Source organism: Pristiophorus japonicus, chromosome 14 (assembly GCF_044704955.1).
Source record: "Pristiophorus japonicus isolate sPriJap1 chromosome 14, sPriJap1.hap1, whole genome shotgun sequence".
Taxonomy (NCBI): Eukaryota; Metazoa; Chordata; class Chondrichthyes; family Pristiophoridae; genus Pristiophorus; species Pristiophorus japonicus.
In genome coordinates this window covers 49,837,639-49,857,254 of record NC_091990.1, presented here as the reverse complement: position 1 = coordinate 49,857,254, position 19,616 = coordinate 49,837,639, and positions in this window count along the sequence as shown.

Sequence of the window (19,616 nt, the reverse complement as noted above, 5' to 3'; positions counted from 1 at the left end):
TTTTCTGTACCTGGGCGGGTCAGGTACGGTTGCGACCCCACTGTTCATTCCATTCCGCTCCTGAGATCGACCTTCCATTAATGTTAATAGTTACCCAGCCCTAATAAATGGTGCGGGTCCGATGGCATCATCGATAACATGTTTTCGGCCGGGATGTTTAAAGGAGCCATGGCCATATTGCATTTGGAGGTTCATTTAGCATTGTGCAGGCACTGTACTGCAGCATGCGAGTGTTCCAAAAACTTGCAAACATGACTGCACCCAACTTCTCAGATGACTGTCTCCATATGCTTGTGGAGGGAGTGAGAGCATGCAGGGAGGTCCTCTTGTCTTCGGATGGGCGGAAGAGACCTCCCCAGCAGACTAAAGCAGCATGGCTCCAAATGAGCAGAGGGGATCAACAGCGGGGCTGTTGTCTGCTCTATGACACATCTGGTGGAAATGTGGGTTTCATTATATCTCTCCTGGGTCTCAGTACTTGGCCTCCTCAAGGGTATCATGAGAAAGTTTTCATTGGATAGCTCTTGTCTCCAAGCAGCCAGCTAGAAAGTCTATTTGGAGGAGCGAAGAGCTGAGGGAGGATGGACTGGTGCAGGACGAAAGAGTCATGGCAGCTGCCAGGGAATTTGGCGTGCACATGCATGATGATCTTCCTGTGGTTGGAGACGTGCTGCACACTGAGGGAGTGGAAGCCCTTGCAGCAGACAAAGACTCCTGTGTTATGATGGGGTGCTTTGATGTCATCCACGGCCAATGTGTGAAGTCGAAGACGGCCAGCACCCGTGGGAAGCAAGCCAGAGCAGCAAAGCCAATCAGTAACACCGGCTTCATCACTGCAAATTTGATATAATTAGCTGACTTGCCAAACAAGGCATCGATGACCTGTGTGACGCATCTGTGGGTGGCCGACAGCGAGAAGCCGCCAATGTCTGCTGCAGATCCCTGGAAGGAGCCTGAGGCAAAGAAGTTGAGGGTGGTGGTAACTTTGTCAGCCACTGGTAAGGCATGTCCACCCAATCCTCTGGGCTGAAGGTCTTGCTCCAGCAATCGACTACAAATGTCTGCGATGACTTGGTGTGATAGCCTGAGCCACCTTTGACACTGCTGCTCCGTCATGTTGAGGAAGCTCATCCTCTGCCTGTATATCCTGTGTTGGGAGTATCGTCTCTTGCACGGTGCAGCCCTGCGCTGATGCCCTCTGTCCTGTGCAGCATCAGGTAGTTGCGGATAAGATTGGTGGTGGTGTTGGTTCTACTGATGTGCCTGGTGCTGTTGTTGGGGCTCATTGTTGTCTGATTCTGAGGACCAAGGTGAGACAATATAGACGGCACCCACACTGATGGAAGAGATGGCAGGTCAAGTAGAGATGACAGAAGCACTCTGTCAATGGTGTGATAGGTTGTACCATTGAGGTGACAGTGGATCCCATCTTTGCTGAAAAGACTTGCAACCTCTAGAAAGCTAAACCTGTGCTGACAATGCACCTGCCTTAGGAAAATGACCATGTATCAAGTGGGAGTTTTTATTGTACTTTCCATGCTGTGCACTAATGAGCTGGATCAGTGGCCACTCAACTTCCGCCTCAGGTTCACAGACTTGGTTCCTGAGCTGTGTGATTCCTGTGCTCATACAGGGAAATGTGAAAGTTAGGGTTAAAAAGACTCTTAAGGGCCTGACAAGTACCTCATAATGGGCTAAATGACCTCAGCCGCCTCTGCCATTCAGGTCTCTGCCTTGCTGGCAAACACACCCGAGGGAAAGGAGCGTGGGGGGCAGGATGACGGCAGGTCCCCGACCATCTCCAAGTTATTTCAATTTTCACTTCCGACCCACCTTCAATTGCGCCCGCATGGATGCCAGCAAATTCTGGCCCATATGACTTCATTAATCTGCTTCAGTCAAAAGTATAGCATTGGTTTGAGAGAGATGAGCAAATAACATCTTCATCTGGCAGACCATGGTAATGGGATAAATCCCTGGCCCATACTGTCTCTTGCATAACCTGCAAACTCCTTACTTTGATTTTTGGGTTTATCTCAAATAACGCCAATTTTTCATCCCCCCCCCCGTCCTCCCCGATCAATTAAAAAATGTATAGAAAAATTGATAAAAACCCTTAAAATTGCCTGGAAGATTTGTCCACTATCACAACAGATAAATGAGATGTGGGCTTGGCAGCTGAGGTGGTATGCGACTTATGATGATAGAAATAAAGTTGGTTCCAGGGTGCGGCAACTGAGGATTGAACATAGTAGTGAGTAGGAATAGATGCTGATAAAGATCAAAATTGGTTCCGGACACTGAGGCCGCGATTTCGCAAACCGTGTTGAGACCGGTGAGGCCAGGGTAGGTGGTGGGTGGAGAAGCTGCTCCTCGCTCCAGCTCTCACTGTATGACGAATCTTCTGTTAATGGGGCTTGTTAAACCCACACTGTGAGGTTCTCGGCCAATTAAAAGGAAGCCAGTCTGATGACATCATCTGATGACGCGTCAGCAACCAGTTTCCTTAAAGGGATCATGTCCACACTCATTTGTCAGTGTTCTACAGAATTGAGCAGGTCCAGAGCTATGCCCAGGCTCTCCCATGACATCCTCCATATGCTTATGGAGGGAGTCAGAGCATGCAGGGAGGTTCTCTTCCCTTTGAATGGGCAGGGGACCTCCCCAGGATATCAACACAGCCTAGTTGCACATTGCACAGGAAGGTACAAGCAGGGATGTCATCAAGAGGACCTGGCTGCAGTAGTGGAAAACTTTCAAAGCCACAATCAACCTCATCCTGTTGCATCACTCATCACATCCCCATCACTCTGCCTTCCCTACCTTACTCCTGCACATACTTACTCACACCAACTTACATTAAACCTCCACCCATCCCTCCCCATCTATGTCATCACTTCCCCATCTCACCAGCCACCCCTCCCACTCCCACTTATCCTTGTCCAATCATTCAAACCAACAACAAGGGGAGGCACTTGGGTGCTTTAGCAACTGTTCATGTAAAGTTTCTGTTAATGTGTTGTCAAGCATTGAAACCTTTATTTGCACCACTTTGCCTTCTTGGACAGATTTGTATGCACCTTTGAAAGTGTCTAAGTAAGTTCCAGTGAATGGTGAGACATAATGCTACCCACCCTCCGCACCACCCCCCTCACATTCCCCACCCCGCCACAATGGTGATGAGTGTGAAAGGAATAGCTTGGACATTGTAGGGATGCTTTATGGTGTTGGTGGGCTGGTGACTACTTGGCGTATCATTTGTCAGCCAGTTTGTACAGTGTTAAGCGAAGCAAATCTGTCCATGGTGAGGCTATCGCTGATGTCCTGGGCAGCAATGTACATGGGTGATGATACTCTGTGTCCAATGCAGCATCAGTTGATTGCGGAAAAGATTGGTATGTATGTTGGTGCTGATAGTGTGCCCGGTGATGCTGGTGTTGGGTCTGATCGTGTTTGGAATTTGAGGACCAAGGACAGCAATGCTGATGGAATATTTGGCAGATGAGTTTGAGATGACAGAAGCGATCTGTCAATGGTGAGAGAAGTTGTTCCAATGAGTTGGCGCTAGATAGGGAGTTTTATCCAAACCATTGCTAGCTGCATAAATATTAATCTGTCTTCAAAATGCAGTAAACAACTGCTTCTAACCTTAGAAAGTGAAGACCTATGAAATGGAAGCTTTCATAGACTATTTGCAGCTGTCTGGTTAGTGAATCATTCAATGCGTCACAACACCCGACCTACTTACCTGAAGTGATAACCACGCTCTGGGAAATGCATTAAAAACCTGGTAATATGGTAAGTACATGGTAAAATCCTACATAACTATCTTTTAACGTACTTCTAACTGTCTAAAATTTGCTGGCCTTCCGCTTGGTGTTGGGTCTGTGAACCGCAGCCAGACCCGACATTTTGGAAATTAACAAGGAGGCGGGTTCAGAGAGGGATCCCACCCCACTGTCACTCTCGGCCATTTTGACAGTGGGCCCACCGCAAAACCCGCACTCATAGGGCTGGTACGATTCCGGCCTGACAGTTCTGATCGGCGAATAAGCGAATCATCGGAGAACTGGGGTGGTGGGAGGTTGGGACTAATGATGAAGGATATATTTACGATAGATTAATTGTTTTCTGTCCGATCCAAGTAGAGCATGGGAAGGGGATGTACGGTAGGCACTCATCAATATAGGTGGCAGGTAGTAACTGGACAGCAGGAGCTGGCTGTGCAGTATCAGAAGTGAGTATCAGCATGAAACAGTGTGGGAATGAAATGATAGTGGTGGGGTGAGGGGGGGGCGGCGTGATATGTTAACGCGTCTAAAAATCTCTAACTTACTGCAAGCTAGTCAAAGCATCATTCGCATCTGTCTACCGTTTGATTCTTTCACCGCATGAAACTGAGCAGTGAGCCACAAATCTCTGTCAATACCATAGTAACGTAACAAGACAATGTAGCACATAGTTGGTGTCAGATTTAAATGGTGAATATAGCCAACATTCTAGCTTGAATTTACTTCAGAAACTGAGGGCTAGAACTTGCTCTATTCTCGCTCATTTAACGCTCAGTTACCACCCGATTTGATCAAAAATGTAAATTAGCACCCCCTGTTGCTGCAAATCGCCTGCCCACATTTTCTGCCCAGAAATTGCTCCCCAGTGCTAATTTCCCACCAAAAAGTATTTTTTAAGGCCTGCTATCGCCCGTTATCACTCCACTCACAACCGCCCATTTATAAGTACCTACCTGACTTGGGCCAGCATTATGAACGATTAAGTATTGGCATTTGGGATACAAACTTCATTCAGAGTGGAAATTACTACTTTTCACCATCATATCAGGCTGGTGGATCCCTCCAGCTGCTCCATCTTCTCCAAAGAGCCAGAGGGAAGAGAAGATTTTTTTATATATAATCGCAGCGTAGTGGAACCCATATGTACAGGGAGCACAGGGTGCTCGTGCTCACTCCATTCAGATATTGAAGGTACAAGAGATTCTATCAAGCAAGTGTTGCTGGCTGCTATGATTTTAGATTTTAGATACTAGTAAAGCTCCCTCTACACTGTCCCATCAAACACTCCCAGGGCTGGTACAGCACGGGTACAACAGAGTAAGGCTTCCTTTAAACTCGGGCACCATATGTCAAAGGCCAGTATCGAGCCCACTCCGCTATGAGCGCCGAAACAACCTTGATCATTACCTCTCTCTCCTTCATGTCGGCACTGGTCTCGTCCTTGGTCTTTTTCATCCTGAGGGGCGGCAGTCCCGACACACTGTCGAGGCAGGTTTTGATCAGATTGAACATGTCCTCCTCATTCAGAAGAAGATCCAGCTTCCTGTCTCCCAAGTGAAGGAGAACAGTTTGGACATCCTTGGATATGGAACGTGACCCTGACCACCCCCCCGGTTGCTGGAAAGGCGTGCGCTCGTTCTGAAGCCTCCGTCTCCCACGGGACTGGGGACTGTTTGAGCACAGACAGTGAGGGTCAGCAGCTTCAAAATGTCCAGTGCTGTCCTACTCTTCTCTGCGCATGTGCAGGGTGTCCCTTGACCCCGAAATCGCAGGAGAATGACCGCGCACGCGCAGAGAAGATTTTCCGGATGTTTTCTGCAGTGGTTCTGATTACCTTACTAAAGCTAAGGAGATCGGCAACTTTTCTCCTTTATTCGCCGCCCACCTCCAGTCCGCTATCGCTAGGCTTCGCCACCGCCGACATTGAGGACCAGAAAACCGCGGGAGTGCGCACCAGCTGTATTGCGGCGGTGAAAAAGATGCAACCAATGGAATGCTACCAAGGATCCGGCGCCAGTGATCAGAGGGGAAATTCTAGCCCTGAGATTGGAAGGTGGATCGACATGGAGATTCAGTTTTCCTGCTCTGATGAAATTGGACAATGGAATGAAAGTGAAAACTTCCAGCTGACTGGATAATTGATTTTCTTGATTGCAAGGTATCAGGGGAAGAGAGCGGCAATCCTTGCATTGTATGCAACTACTGTTGTAACAAATTGAGAATAGGTCAGTGGGCATGAAAGCAAATTGCCATACAAAGCGCAAAGATGAAGCCGAACGAACAAAATGGTGAACCTTAGCAACTACGCAGCAAACTCTTTTTCACATGCGTGAGACTGAAAGACAAAAAGAACTCAATCACTGCACAGGGAAGTGATGCCCTGACCTTGGTGGGGAAATATTTCCAACAAATGTAGGGTAGGTTTACCCTGATGTGCAAATTGATTTTAAAACTGAAGGTAGAAATTGAAATAACAGGCAATGGGGAGAAGCCAACAGAAAAAAATCCCCTTGTCCAACCAACTTTCCCATCTACAGCAGCTGAAACATATGTCGCCTAACCAAGATGAATTTAGACAAACGTCTTTAAATTTCTATCCATGCATACCAGTGAGATTGTTATGTAATCGGTGCTTGTTTAAATGGAGTTTATAGGAAAGTAGCAGAATGCTGACTCTTAGCATGAACTTGGCCATTCACATCACGCCCACAGGCCTATGTGAATTTTGGCTGCACCAAGACCAAGGTAAGTGAGATAGCTGTTAAATAACGATATACCATTCTATCAGGAAGTAGCTTTAGATGTTGTAGAAACTACTGATTGTGTGAAGAAAGGCTGTGCTTTCGCACGAATCCTTAACCTTTTTGGAGTTTTCAGTTTTCTTCACCACTTGTCCCTGAGCTCAGACAAAAGTACAGAAGATTTTTAACTGAAGAGAGCTTGATACCGTTTTATAAATGAGAGGTAGGTGAACAACATCACAATCAGTCTTCCTTGACAGGTTTATTGATTTGGTCTTCATTGTGTTGAAGATAAAACACCATATGCCTGCCCGTTGTTCAGTTCTGTTTGTGGCTGCTTGCCGTGATTTGCTTTTTGCTCGTCTCTCAGATAGGGAGTTATCCACTTGGTCGGAAACACTTGCGTTAGCAAAGTAAATAATGTCACTTTTGATGACATCAATCAGGCCACTAATGAAGAGAAACCAAGTTTGCTCTGTAGGGTTGTTGGAACCTACAGGCCAGGCGTGAACATACAAAGAGAGCTGGAATCACAATATATATATATTTTTAATTCTATGCTATTCGCCCAACTCTTGCCCAATGAATGTCCTTCAAACTATTACGCCTGGTAAAAGCAGGTGTATGGCTTATTTTTACCAGCGTAAAAATTTTAAAAGATAGAAAAATTTAATTTAATCACTAATTTTTATATTAAAAACCCTGTCCATTAAGGTAAGTTTATAAGAACATAAGAATGTAAGAAATAGGAGCAGGAGTAGGCCATTTGGCCCCTCATACCTGCTCCGCCATTCAATGAGATCATGTCTGATCTGATCCTGGCCTCAATCCACTTTCCCGCCCGCTCCCTATAATGCTCGATTACCTTGACATTCAAAAATCTGTCTATCGCCACCTTAAATATATTCAATGACGCAACCTCCACAGCTCTCTGGGGTAGAGAATTCCAAAGATTCACGACCCTCTGAAAGAAGAAATTCCTCCTCATTTCTGTCTTAAATTGGCTACCCCTTATTCTGAAACTATTCTCCCTAGATTCCTCCATGAAGGGAAAAATCCTCTCTGCATCTACCCTGTCAAGCTCCCTCAAAATCTTATATGTTTCAATAAGATCACCTATCATTCGTCTAAACTCCAATGAGTATCGGCCCAACCTGCTGAACTTTTCTTCATATGACAAGCCCACCATCTCAGGAATCAACCTAATGAATCTTCTCTGAATTGCCTCCAATGCAAGTATATCCTTCTTTAAATAAGGAGACCAAAAACTGTACGCAGTACTCCAGATGTGGTCTTATCAACACCCTGCACAGTTGGAACAGGATTTCCCTGCTTTTATACTCTATCCTCCTTTCAATAAAGGCCAACATTCGATTTGCCTTCCTGATTACTTGCTGTACCTGCATGCTAACTTTTTGTGTTTCATGCACAAGAACCTCCTAGTCTCTTTGTACTGCAGCATTTTGTAACCTCTCCCCATTTAAATAATAATTTGCTTTTATATTTTTCCTACTAAAGTGGATAACCTCACATTTTCCCACATTTTACTCTATCTGCCAAATTTTTGCCCACTCACTGAACTTATCTATATCCCTTTGTAGATTCTTTGCATCCTCCTCATAACTTGCTTTCCTACCTATCTTTGTATCATCAGCAAATTTGGCTTTATTACATTCGGCCTCTTCATCCAAGTCATTAATATAGTTGAGGCCCTAGTGCTAATCTCTGTGGCACGCCACTAGTTACAGTTTGCCAACCGGAAAATTACCCCTTATTTCAACTCTCTGTTTTCTGTTAGTTAGCCAATCCTCTATCCATGCTAATATATTACCCCCAACCCCGTGAGCTCTTATCTTGTGCAGTAACCTTTTATGTGGCGCCTTATCGAATGCTTTCTGGAAATCCAAATACACAACATCTACTGGTTCCCCTTTATCCATCCTGCTCATGACATCCTCAAAGAATTCCAGCAAATTTGTCAAACATTTCATAAAACCATGCTGTCCCTTTTTAACCCTATTAAAACACAATTTTAAAAAATCAATAAAATGTATTTTTTTCTCAAACATTTAATTACATTCAATTTCAATTAATTTTAAATATGTGAAGTGTTTTTTTTAATTTATTGTACTGTGTTTCTTGTTTTAGGGGTATATTCTCATTGATTGTAAAGGGAGCCCATACAAACGGAGTTCCTATTATCATCAATGAGAATACTAGATGGTGATTGGTGGTGCAGACTCACGTGATTCCAATGTATGCGTCGAACAGAATCCCCATAATTATGAACGTGGATCCGCTTCTTTTATGGATGTGCTTATTTGTACTGCAAAAATGGCTGCCATGCTCCACCCTTTGTCTATGATTGGTCCTCTTGGAGGATAAGCCACACCCTGAAGTTTCCCTGGAATATGTAACTGGAACCATCCATCCCAAGGTCTCACTGACTTTGCAAATTACAACTCGATCCACTTTGGCTTCCTGAAGTGACAGAGGACAGAGCTCCCCAGTAGACAGCAAGGGCCAGCCAAAGTGCCTTACCCCAGTCCGTGCATGCCTCCCCCAGCCAAAATGCCTTACCCCAGCGCAAGTGCATCCACCCCCTCCCCTCCAACCCACCCCTCCATAGATGGGGCAGGCATTGTGTATGGATTGTAAACAGGATTATTGGATATGAAGTGATTAGTGACAGAGTCGTGACTTCTGGATATCATCCACTCCAACAATGTCCCATGTAGGGGGTTGGAAGAACGTGATCCATCTTCTCCCCACCCGTGTCTCTCTCTCTCTCTCCCCCAGCCTCTCTCTCTCTCTCCCCCAGCCTCTCACTCTCCCCCAGCCTCTCTGACTCTCCCCCAGCCTCTCTCTCTACCCCCAGCCTCTCTCTACCCCCAGCCTCTCTCACTCTGCCCCAGCCTCTCTTCCTCTCTCACCCCCAGCCTCTCTCACTCTCCCCCAGCCTCTCTCTCTCTCCCCAGCCTCTCTCTCTCCCCTCAGCCTCTCTCACTCTCCCCCAGTCTCTCTCTCTCTCTCTCAGCCTCTCTCTCACTCTTGGCACTAGAACCGCTGCTCTCAGGCCCAGGCCGTCTTGGTGGGAGAGAGTAGGAGCCTCAGTTCCTGCTTTTCGGCACCATGTGGATGGAATGATTTGGGCCCGGAGGGGCGGAGCTTGACAGGGGTGGGGCTTGTCACATGTCTGTCAAAAAAAGTGCAGTACGGGCATGGGCGGGGGCGGGGGGTGGTGGGGCTTGACAGACACCTATATGTCAAAAAAAGTGCAGTACAAATAGTTACATCGTTCTTTTATTGGTTGGGCTGGCCCATATGATCCCAGGGGCGCTTGCGAACTGCATGAGCACCTGGGATACGTGGGCCTCTACACATGTCTCCGTGTAGAGACCCAGGAGCATGAGTCTCCATGGATCCTGAGGCAGAAGGTAGGTGCGGATTGGAGGCATTTCCCCACGGGAAGCCTTCCGACTGCAAATTCAAGCCCTTTATATTCAGGCACACTCTGCTTACAACTCCCATGTTGCATACTCACCTACTTCATCAATCTGGTTCTTTTGCTGAGCGCCTCACTGAATGAACATCGACAAAGTTGAATATTCACACTGAAACTGTAATAGTTGGTGATAGTGGATACATTCTTAAGCTCAAACAAATATATTGCCGAGTCTTTCTGCAATTTGTTTTCCAACATGCTCTTTCTGAGAATGCCTTGATCTGCAACATCAGTGAAAGGAAAGACACAGATATACATTTGGAAATTAAATAGTATTACCAGGTGAACTGTGATATATTCCGATTCGTACCTGGTAATTATGATGGATACAAGAATCTGTGCAACTCTGTACGAAACATGTAATTTATGAAAGCATCCTGTTCAGTCAATTCAGTTCTACAGTACTTTCCTTCTAACGCAGATTTTGTTGCCTGGGCAGAGTAAAATGGCAGAGTAGATCACCCCAACTTAATAGAACACACTTGATTTCCATTCTTTCGAATCTGACAGCACAGAGGATGCCATTCGGGCCATTGTTCCTGTGCCAGTTCTTTGAAAGAGCTGTCCAATTAATCCTACTCCCCTACTCTTTCCCCATAAACCTGTTTATTTTCATTATATGAAGTCCCCTGTTGAAAGTTACTATTGAATCCACTTTCCCCACCCTTTCAGACTGTGCATTACAGATCATCACAACTTGCTGTGTAAAAAAACATTCTCCTCATCTCCCCCTCGGATCTTTTGACAATTATTTTACATCTGTGTCCTTTGGTTATCGACCGTCCTGCCTGTGGAACCAGTTTCTCCTTATCTACTCGATTGAAGTCCCATATAATTTTGAACAATTCTGTTAAATCTCCCCTTAACCTTCTCTTCTCTAAGGATAACAATCCCAGTTTCTCTAGTCTCTCCATATAACTAAAGTTCCACATCCCTGGTACCATTCTAGCAAATCATCTCTGTGTCCTGTTTAAGGCCTTGACATCCTTCCGAACGTGTGGTTCTCAGAATTGGGCACAATGGGCAGAATAATCCTGGGAAAATAACGGGATTCTTCACAATGCATGCTGACGGGGTGATGACACCTTCCCCTGAAATGAAGCCTCCCCACCTGGCTATGCCTTCCATCACTTGCCCCGCTCAGACCGCCGTGGTGGCGATGTGGCTCTCATCTGCAAATCACACCTTGGTCTGTCCTCCGACTCTTCCGGCACTTTCTCCTTCTTTGAGCATCCCAGAGTACTTAAGGAAGTGGCCCTGGAAATAGTGGGTGCATTGGTGGTCATTTTCCAACATTCTATAGACTATGGATCAGTTCCTATGGATTGGAGGGTATTGTGTTTCTAACACAGATGAGACTGCACACAGGGAGGTTAAAGTAACAGACACTCCAGAGCAAGGAACAGGCCTTAGGGGCCGGCTTATAAACAGTGCTCCCAAGGGATGCTGGGATCCCTTGGGACTACAGGGGATGCGCTCCCTGTGGCAGAACATGGTAGTGCATGCTTTTCAGATATACTCCCCCCAAAAGTCAAAGTGAAAACTATTTATAAGGTGAGGTGGTCGGGAGCCTTTCTTTCCCTGCTGGGCCACCTCGGTACAAATGTCTGTTCTGGTTTGTTGGCTGTGCCCTCGCTGGGCTGGCGTGTTGTTGGCCCTGCAGGGCTGCTGGGTGAACCTGGCCTTGCTGGGCTTTTGGGTGTGATGGATTCAATTTCTTGGTCCGGGGTGGTGTCGTTGATCCTTTAGGTATGTGTTGTGGGCTTGAAAAAGGTGGTGTCTGCTGTAGGTTGTTCAGGGCAGTCTGTGAATCGCAGCCTCATTTGGTCCAGATGCTTTCTGCAAATTTGTCCATTGTCTAGTTTGACTACAAACACTCTACTCCCTTCTTTAGCTATCACCGTGCCTGCGATCCACTTGGGACCATGTCCATAGTTTAGCACATAAACAGGGTCATTCAGATCAATTTCCCGTGACACAGTGGTGCGACCATCGTTTACATTTTGTTGCTGCCGCCTGCTCTCTACCTGATCATGCAGGTTGGGGTGAACCAGCGAGAGTCTGGTTTTAAGTGTCCTTTCCATGAGTAGCTCAGCCAGGGGCACCCCTGTGAGTGAGTGGGGTCTCTTGTGGTAGTTGAGCAGTACTCGGGACAGGCAGGTTTGGAGTGAGCCTTATGTGACTCGTTTAAGGCTCTGTTTGATTGTTTGTATTGCCCACTCTGCCTGCCCATTGGAGGCTGGTTTAAACTGGGCCGAGGTGACATGTTTGATCCCATTGCGGGTCATGAATTCTTTAAATTCGGCACTGGTGAAACATGGCCCGTTGTCACTGACCAGTATGTCAGGCAGGCCGTGGGTGGCAAACATGGCCCTCAGGCTTTCAATGGTGTCGGTGGCGGTGCTTCCCGACATTATTTCACATTCAATTCATTTTGAAAAAGCATCCACCACCACCAGGAACATTTTATGAGAAACGGGCCTGCATAGTCGACATGGATCCTCGACCATGGTCTGGAGGGCCAGGACCACAAACTTAGTGGTGCCTCTCTGGGCGCATTGCTCAACTGAGCACACACGCTGCATTGCCGTACACAGGACTCTAAGTCAGAGTCGATACCGGGCCACCACACGTGGGATCTGGCTATCACTTTCATCATTCCCCGGGTGTGTGCTGTGGAGATCCGAGATGAATGTCTCCCTGCCCTTTTTGGGTAGCACTATGCAGTTACGCTACAACAGGCAGTCTGCTTGAATGGACAGCTCATCCTTTCGCCACTGGAATGGCTTGATTAGCTCTTGCATTTCAACGGGGATGCTGGCCCAGCTCCCATGCAGTGCACAGTTTTTTTACTAAGGACAGCAGAGGATCTTGGCTGGTCCAAGTCCTAATCTGGCGGGCCGTGACAGGTGATTTATCATGTTCAAACGCTTCCATGACCATCAACAAATCTGCGGGCTGCGCCACCATCAACAAGTTTGCAGGCTGTGCCATTTCCACCCCCGTGGTGGGCAATGGTAGCTGACTGAGAGCATCCGCACAGTTCTCGGTGCCTGGACTAACTGTGCCGGATGGTATAGTTATACGCAGATAGCGCGAGTGCCCACCTTTGTATGCAGGCTGAGGCATTAGTATTTATCCCCTTGTTTTCAGCAAACAGGAATATGAGGGGCTTGTGATTGGTTTCCAGCTCAAATTTGAGGCCAAACAGGTACTGATGCATTTTCTTTACCCCGAACACACACGCTAATGCCTCTTTCTCAACAATGCTGTAGGCCCTCTCAGCCTTAGGCAAGCTCATGGAGGCATAGGCCACAGATTGCAACTTCCCCGCAATGTTGGCTTGTTGTAATACACACCCGATTCCGTACAACGATGCATCACATGCTAGCACAAGTCTTTTACACGGGTTATACAATACAAGCAGCTTGTTGGAGCATAAAATGTTTCTGGCTTTCTCAAAAGCAATTACTTGTTTTTTTTCCCCATACCCAGTTCTTACCTTTGTGCAATAACACATGTAGGGGCTCTAAGAGGGTGCTTAACTCTGGTAGGAAGTTACCAAAATAGTTGAGGAGTCCCAGGAACGACCACAGCTTTGTGATGTTCTGTTGCCTGGGCGCGTTCCTGATAGCCTCTGTCTTGGCGTTTGTGGGCCGAATGTCATCCGCCGCAATCTTTCTCCCCAAAAACTCCACTTCTGTTGCCATGAAGATGCATTTCGACCTCTTCAGCTGCAGCCCTACGTGATCCAGTCGCTGGAGGACCTCCTCCAGGTTTTGTAGGTGCTCGACAGTGTCCCCACCCATGTCGTCCTGAAAAACAAATATGTGTGGTGCCGACTTGAGTAGGCTCTCTATGTTTCTCTGGAAGATTGCTGCAGCTGACCGAATTCCAAATGGGCATCTGTTGTAGCTGAACAGTCCCTTGTGTGTGTTGATGCAGGTGAGGCCCTTTGAAGACTCCTCCAGCTCCTGCGTCAAGTAGGCCGAAGTCAGGTCAAGTTCGGTGAACGTCTTGTCTCCTGCCAGTGTCACAAATAGGTCATCTGCCTTAGGTAGCGGGTATTAGTCCTGTAGCGAGAAACGATTAATAGTTACTTTATAATCGCCGCAAATCCTGACCGTGCCATCACTTGTGAATACTGGAACAATCGGGCTGGCCCACTCGCTGAATTCCACTGGGGAGCTGATGCCCTCGCGTAGCTGCCTGTCCAGCTCGATTTCCACTCTCACCCTCATCATGTGAGGCACCGCTCGTGCCTTGTGGTGAATGGATCGTGCCTCTGGGACCAAGTGGATCCGCACCTTCGCCCCGGAAAAGCTTCCAATGCCTGGCTCAAAAAGGGAAGGAAATTTGTTAAGAATCTGGGTATATGAGGCCTCATCGACATGTGATAGCGCTCGCATGTCCTCCCAGTTCCAGTAGATTTTGCCCAGCCAGCTCCTTCCAAGCAGTGTGGAGCCATCGCCCGGGACAATCCAGAGTGGTAGTTCATGCACCGTGCCCTCGTAGGTGAACTTGACCATGACGCTGCCCAGGACAGTGATGAGCTCTTTGGTGTACGTTCTCAGTTTTGTATGGATGGGGCTCAGGGCTGGTCTGAGTGCCTTGTTGCACCACAGTCTCTCAAACATCTTTTTACTCATGATGGATTGGCTCGCGCCAGTGTCCAGTTCCATGGCTATGGGTAAGCCATTCAATTTTATGTTTAGCATTATATGTGGACATTTCGCCGTGTACTTCAGCATCTGCCTCCTCTCTCTGAGGCTCGAAATTGCTTTGATCCACCATGGACCGATGTTCCTCTGCCACGTGGGGGTTAGCAGATTTTGCAGAGCTTGCAGCTCATCTGCAAGCTCGTTGGAGATGCCCCATTGTTCCATAGCTCTTGCAAACATACCCTTTGAAGCGGCATGAATGCGCTGAATGGAAGCCTCCACAATGCCAACAAGGTGTGAATTGCCTTGCATTTATCCTTTGTTGCGGACTCTGAGTCATCTGGGTCACCTGAGTCCTGCTGGCAGTGCAGACTCGTGGTTTCTGCCCTGTACATTTCTGCTCACAAACACAGTTCCAGTTAATTTATGAACATTGCTAGCACTGGTGTGCTGAGAGATTTGTTTGGTGTTATCACTGGTGGACATAAACGCCTGTGCTATCGCAATGGCCTTACTGAGTGTCGGTATCTTTATAGTCAAAAGTTTTCGTAGGATGGTCTCGTGGCCAATGCCCAGTACAAAAAAGTCTCTGAGCATCTGATCCACGTAGCCATCAAACTCACATTGTCCTGCAAGTCGGCCTAGCTCGGCGACGTAGCTCGCCACTTCCTGACCTTCAGATCACTGGTACGTATAGAATCGATACCTCGCCATCAGCATGCTCTCCCTCGGGTTAAGATGCTCCCAAACCAGTGTACACAGCTCCTCATACGACTTATCTGTGGGTTTCACTGGAGCCAGAAGATTCTTCATGAGGCTGTAGGTCGGTGCCCCTCAGACCGTGAGGAGGACCGCTCTCCTTTTTGCAGTGCTTCCTTCTCTGTGCAGCTCGTTGGCTACCGAGTACCAGTCTAGCCATTCGACATAGGCTTGCCCGTCCTCACCCTCCGAGAACTTCTCCAGGATGCCCACAGTTTGCTGTATCTTTGCGTTGGATTTGTATCCTCGTCACCAGTTGTTGTGTTCCTAACACAGATGAGGCTGCACACAGGGAGGTTAAAGTAACAGTGATCTCAGTCTTTATTAAGACAATCCAGAGTGAGGAACAGGCCTTAGGATCCGACTTATATACAGTGCTCCCAAGGAATGCTGGGATCCCTTGGGACTACAGGGGATGCTCTCCCTGGTGGTGGAACATGGGAGTGCATGCTTTACAGATATGCAACAGAGGGTAGCTAATGTAACCTCACTTTTTAAAAAAGGAGAGGGAGAGAAAACAGGGAATTATAGACCGGTTAGCCTGATATCAGTAGTGGGGAAAATGTTGCAATCTATTATTAAAAATGTAATGGCAGTGCATTTGGAAAGCAGTGACAGGATCAGTCCAAGTTAGCATGGGTTTATGAAAGGGAAATCATGCTTGACAAGTCTTCTAGAATTTTTTGAGGATGTAACTAGTAGAGTGGACAAGGGAGAACCAGTGGATGTTGTGTATTTGGACTTTCAAAAGGCTTTTGACAAGGTCCCATACAAGAGATTAGAGTGCAAAATTAAAGCACATGGTATTGGGGGTAATGTATTGAGATGTGAATAGAGAACTGGTTGGCAGACAGGAAGCAAAGAGTAGAAATAAACAGGTCCTTTTCAGAATGGCAGGCAGTGACTAGTGGGTACCAAAAGGTTCAGTGCTGGGATCCCTGCTATTTACAATATACATGAATGATTTAGACGAAGGAATTGAATGAAATATCTCCAAGTTTGCAGATGACACTAAGCTGGGTGGCAATGTGAGCTGTGAGGAGGATGCTAAGAGGCTGCAGCGTGACTTGGACAGGTTAGGTGAGTGGGCAAATGCATGGCAGATGCAGTATAATGTGGATAAATGTGATGTTATCCACTTTTGTGGCAAAAACAGGAAGGTAGAATATTATCTGAATGAGGAGAGATGGAAAAGGGGGGGTGCAACGAGACCTGGGTGTCATGGTTCATCAGTCATTGAAAGTTGGCATGCAGGTACAGCAGGCGGTGAAGAAGGCAAATGGCTTGTTGGCCTTCATAGCGAGAGGATTTGAGTATAGGAGCAGGGAGGTCTTACTACAGTTGTACAGGGCCTTGAATATTGTGTACAGTCCTGAGGAAGGACATTCTTGCTATTGAGGGAGTGCAGCGAAGGTTCACCAGACTGATTCCTGGGATGGCAGGACTGACATATGAAGAAAGACTGAATGAACTAGGCTTATATTCAATGGAATTTAGAAGAATGAGAGGGGATCTCATAGAAACATATAAAATTCTGATGGGATTAGATGCAGGAAGAATGTTCTCGATGTTGGGGAAGTCCAGAACCAGGGGTAACAGTCTAAGGATAAGGGGTAAGCCATTTAGGTCTGAGATGAGGCGAAACTTCTTCACTCAGAGAATTGTGAACCTGTGGAATTCTCTACCAGAGAAAGTTGTTGAGGCCAGTTCGTTCGATATATTCAGAAGGGAGTTAGATGTGGCCCTTGCGGCTAAGGGATCAAGGGGTATGGAGAGAAAGCAGGAATGGGATACTGAAGTTGCATGATCAGCCATGATCTTATTGAATGGTGGTGCAGGCTCGAAAGGCCTACTCCTGCACTTATTTTCTACGTTTCCATGGGCCCAAGTTTCCACATGATTCGCGCCTGATTTTTAGGAGCAACTGGTGGAGAACGGACTATTTTAGAAATCGCAATTCTCCACATTTTTTTTTCTGCAGTTCTAGTCAGGTAGAACAGTTCTAGTTTAGAACAGAATTTTTTCTTCAAAAGGGGGCGTGTCCGGCCACTGACGCCTAATTTGAAAGTTTCCACAGTGAAAATGTACTCCAAACTAAAGTAGAATGGAGCCAGTGAAGATTTTTGTAGAACTGAAAAAACCTGTTCTACACATTAAAAAATCAGGCGCAGGTTACAAATTAGGCGTCCAGAACGAGGTGGGGGGGAGGGGGGAGAAGGGAACTCATTAAATTCGACAATAAATCCTTATTTATACTTCTACAAATAGTATACAAATAAATCCAACCTGAATAAACATTTATAAGCCACGAAAAGATTAAATAAACCATCTTCCTACCTGTGTGAAAGTGCTTCAGCCAGTGAGAATTCTGCAGCCGTTCGTGCCGCTGAGCGGGAGGGGGAGAGAGAGAGAGAGAGGGAGAGAGGGGGATGGAGGGAGAGAGAGAGAGGGGGGGAGAGAGAGATGGGAGGGGGGTAGAGAGAGAGAGAGTGGGGAGAGAGAGAGAGAGGGGAGGGGGAGAGAGAGAGGGAGGGGGAGGGGGGGAGGGGAGAGAGAAAGGGAGGGGGGAGAGAGAGGGAGAGAGGGAGGGAGGGAGGGGGGAGAGAGAGGGAGGGAAAGGGAGGGAGGGAGGGAGAGAGAGGGAGGGAGGGAGAGAGAGGGAGGGAAAGAGAGAGAGGGGGGGCGTCGGGTCGGGGAACAGGAGCGCGGGTCGGGTCAGTCGGAGGGGGGGGGGAGCGAGTCTCGGGGCGGGGGGGGAGCGGGTGTCGGGTCTCGGGTCGTTGGGGGGGGGAGCGGGGGTCGGAGCGGGGTGTCGGGTCGGGTCTGGTCGGCGGTGGGGGGGGGGATGAGCGAGTGTCGGGTCTGGTCAGGCGGGGAGCAGGAGCTGGCCGTGGGAGGAGCCCCAGTGAGGCCATTGGGCCAGGGCTAGGGGCTGCGTGCTTCGGGCCCCTCCCACACAGTTCGGCGCCTGGAGCTACTGCACTTGCGTGCCGACTGTAGCGCGCATGTGCAGAGGTCCCGGCACTGTTTTCAGCGCCGGGACCTGGCTCCGCCCCCCCACAGCTCGTGCTGACTGCGCCAAGGGCCAGAGGACCTGTAAGTAGGTGCAGACTACCGAGGATTTTTTTAGGCGCCGTTTTAGGCGCGAAAAACGGGCGCCCAGCTCGGAGGGGCGCCCGTTTTTTTTCTTGTGGAAACTTGGGCCCTATGTTTCTATGTACATTATTCCACCCCTCTCACCTATCATTTAAAATTATAGTTCTCTATCGCATGCCCAAGTACCATAAAAATTTATTACCGATATTCCTTCACTACTTTCCTCTGTCTGCCTCTGCACTGAACCGGCCTAAAATTCACTGTCCCCGAAGGGACGGCTACCGCGAAGTTTGGGTGATTGATTGAAAAAAATCGATCGGCTGCCGCAGTCATGTACTTTTCCCTCCCTGAGCTACATTTAGCTCGGAGAGGATTTGAGTGGTGTTCACTTCCGCCGAAAAGAGCGCAGTGAAGCCGCTGTAAAGGTAAGTTTCCAGCGGAGAGGGAGGCCGCGTGCAGGCCGCTGAAAAGCCACCAGGACAGCGAAATTCACTGAGGAAAAGGTACGACTTTTCCCAGCAGTGCCCCCGCGAGATTTTCGATGCGGTGCTCGAACGCAAAAGCGCTGGGACCCTTTTTGTAGGTAAAAAGTTTTATCACTTATTAATGTTTTTATTTCATTTTCCAGCATCCGCTGTATTTATCTTTTGATATAGTTCTATTCATTGTTTTGGCTCCATTAAACCTGCTGAGTGCTGCTCAAAGGTTTGCACTTACCCCTGTACTTTTGTACAATATTCAGGTCTGACTCTTTAGTGGAGTCCTGTGGTCTGCAGAGACCTGCTTGGCAGGGTTCACCCTGAGGATGGGAGGAGTGTTGGGAGGGCAACACCTGGTACACCTGGTCAGATGCAGGGTGGCACGCAGGTGAAGGCGTCACCATCAAGAGCCAGAGAGGCAGCGGGTAAGGGAGGCAGCAGCCATGATTCGTTCATTCTGCGCCAAACCAGTGTGCCCAGCGTCTTCACTGGCCCGAATCAGGATTGTGGTTGGCTGCTTGGGGGACAAAGGATATACCCTGTCCAATTGGCTGCTCACTACTCTGTGGAACCCCAGGACAGCA